The following is a 3,232-nucleotide window of genomic DNA, read 5'->3' on the forward strand; positions in this document are numbered from 1 at the left end:
TCACATGCAAGAAACTGACATGCTTTTCGTCCTTAAATAATTTCCTTTTTTAAATTTTACCAGGAAACAACATTTTAGTCTCGAGTATATATATCGAGGGGGTAAGGTGACAGAGGGGCCAATCTCACATCGTTACACCGGCACCTTTGTCCCACTACTAGGTCATATTGCTGTGTGCGATGATGGTCTAGTATTTCCAGATTCAGCCTGTATCGCGTACCGCAGCATTACCTAGATTCCGTCAGTTTTATGCCATATATAATATATATATCTCTCTTTTTCTTTTTTTCTTTTACTTGTCCATTAACTCCTTGCCTATTGAGTAACTTTTATTGGCTTGAAGACGTACACTTAACACTGTATGTACAGGCGAATATGAGGTCTGGCCAAACTACACACACACACACACACACACACACACACACGCGCGCGCGCGCGCGCGCTTTCTTGTAAATATGAATAAATGAGTGCCTGTGTCACGATCCTTGTTCTTTATTTGTTGTGAACGTGACCATGTTAACTAAAAAGAAAATAAATCCAAAAACAAAGAATAAAATAAAATGGTCATAGGCCGATAAGGTTCCTTAAACTGATACAAAGAGTTCCTTTGAGTATTGTTTTCTGTATTTGCACGCAAGGTTTACCACATGGGAAATCATCAGTGTTTGAATTAGTATCACTAAGAATGGCCCTGCAAAATGTACTAAAGAAAATGCAAAACCATCGTCCGTCCTCTCCAAACCTGAAGCAGATCATCACCTCCACCAACGCCTTAAAAAAATAAAAAGTTAAATAAACATTAATTTTTAAAAAGCACACAGCAAACCCCGCTTGTTGTCTTGTTCGTTACTGGGCTCTCTCTAGCACAACCCCTCTCTCTCCCTGGAGCAGCCTGGTCTACTCACATTCTTCTAGCACCACTGCTCACTTGTCTCACCCTGTAACGCCTGTCACCATTATCATCCCGCGTCTTGCAGCACCCATCTCGCACCTGCAACCGGTCTTGCACAACCATTCTCACCATGGCACTGTTCTGGCACCATCGTTCTCTGCTTGGCTCAACCAATCTAAAAAAAATCTATTTCGTATTTTTTTTTTTTCATTGCGTGTTTGTGCGTCTCAAGCACAGATTGAAAGAAAAGGAAAATCCCTAAATCGTAATCCTTGTAAAATAAAGTTCAGTTCAGTTCAGCTCTCTCTCTCTCTCTCTCTCTCTCTCTCTCTCTCTCTCACACACACACACACATGCGCGTACACGCACACACGCACGCACGCACACACACACACATGCGTACACACAAACACATGCACGCACGCACGCACACACACACACACACACACACACACACACACACGCACACACACACACTCTCTCTCTCTCACTCTGTTTGTTTGTTTGTTGGTTGGTTGGTTTGGTTGTTGGTTTGTTCGCTTGTTAGCTTTTCTGTTTGTCATTTATTAGAAATTTGATGTAAGGACAGGTTCTAACAAAAGGCGTAGCCTTAAACCTCTATCATTGTAAAATAAAGTTCAATCATCATTACACGTAACACACATTTGGCTTGGACGGAAACCGAACCCGCCATCTCAAAGTGAACAGTCCGTCACTTTATCCTCTCGGTCACTCCGGTCGCAGGAAAGTGTCAGAAAAATGTGTGTAGGTAAATGTTTCACAAAAAAACACTTTCTTGCAAATTGTAAAGTGAGAGTGAGAGTGCTGCAGAAACAAATAACACGGTAATCGTTAACGCGACCTGTCTTGTAAGTCGCACGCTTTGAAGAGTACAGTGTCACCTACAACGTTTACAGCGATTGGGCATGCGACACATGACGTGTGTAACAAAGGGAAAAGGGGTAGTCTGTGTGTCTGTCTTTCTACGCATGATGATGTGCGATTCGAGCAGAGCGTGTAATAGTATGTGCGGAATCACAGTTTTAGTGTTGTCATGCATGCATATCTTACATCTAACTCAAGACCAGCACCGGTAAGAATGATCAATTAGCTACTATTAATACCATTTCATTACTTTCTGTTTATAACTCATCAATTCTTGTAAGTACCGAACGTTGGGCTAACTGTACATGTACAGCTGATGTCCTTTGCCTTTAGATGTCAAATTCTGTCTGTTTTTTACAGACAAACGTCCGAACAGTCTGAACACGTTCGAAAAGCTGATACGTTTCAGGGCGCAAAGAAGAAAGCCAAAGGACCTGTTGTGTGCAAGGGTCCGTTCCATTGTAAATGAAGTAGACTGCATGCCTGAAGAGTTCCAGACAATGAATACATTCTGTCTCCTTCATCTTGTCCTGAATAAGATGTGGGGACGGAGAAGACTGCGAGAAACAGACAAACAAGCAATCTGTCGCCTGCACAGGGAGTGAGACTTGAGCTGTCACTCACCTATGTTTTTCCATTTTGCCAAGACACGCAAGCACTGACAGGTCGTTTCTTTTTTTGACAGGTGAGCTGGGCGGCGCGATGACAGGTGAGAGAGAGACAGAATGACGGTGGCCCCCAGTCCTACACTGACCACTGGCTGACGTCTGCTGTCTGTGCTTGCTGTGCTGCCTCCGACTCCCGGTCCTCCTCTCCCCTTTACCTGTGAGACTCGGACCTACGCTGACCCGCGCCTTCGCTGTCTTCTCCTCGCTCTTCAAGTTCTGCATCTCGTTCTTAGCTCGACTCTGGAATCACCCAAAATCCACCGTCATTTTGCATACGTGTCGACTACTAACACTTTACCCTGTCTATGGTGGTGACAGTAAACATTGCCAACAACTATTTGAACTGCAGTGTTCTGTGTCCTAATCACCGTTTGATTGTTTTTGTTTTCAATTACAGTTGGGTTTTTTTTAAACAAATAACTGACGTAAAATATCCCTTGTACAGTTCTCAGCCATTCAGTGGACGGAAACACTAAGGCTTGGTGAGCAACTTTTTGGTGAACGTCTGCAAAATTGTAAGTGTAAGGTGTACGTTTTCATTCTGTGTACCGCAAGACTTGAAATCGCTCTTCGCCCCCGAGATAAAACGTCATAAAAAGTAGCGGCTAACTGGCGTGGTGTGGACTGAGACAGGAGATAACGAGTGTCCCACAGAGACAGACAATTAACGACTGTGGACTGTCTGCCACACTCACCGCTGGTCAGTACACAAGTCCTCCGCCTGACCACTACAAGACACCAGTGTCTTGTAGTCCATTGTCTCGCTGACCCATGTACACTTGTTCTG

General features: G+C 43.9%; 1 protein-coding gene across 1 annotated transcript in view; it reads left to right on the forward strand.

The window, feature by feature from the left end:
- The first annotated feature begins 2,594 nt into the window (after nt 1–2,594).
- Nucleotides 2,595–3,232, forward strand: part of LOC138977046 (sodium-dependent dopamine transporter-like) — a 111,886-nt gene continuing 111,248 nt past the window's right edge. Inside the window, exon 1 of the mRNA XM_070349950.1 lies at nt 2,595–3,232. This exon is cut by the window's right edge and continues 418 nt beyond it. The gene's annotated coding sequence lies outside the window, so the exon portion shown is untranslated.

The sequence above is a fragment of the Littorina saxatilis genome, linkage group LG9 (assembly GCF_037325665.1).
Source record: "Littorina saxatilis isolate snail1 linkage group LG9, US_GU_Lsax_2.0, whole genome shotgun sequence".
Lineage (NCBI taxonomy): Eukaryota > Metazoa > Mollusca > Gastropoda > Littorinimorpha > Littorinidae > Littorina > Littorina saxatilis.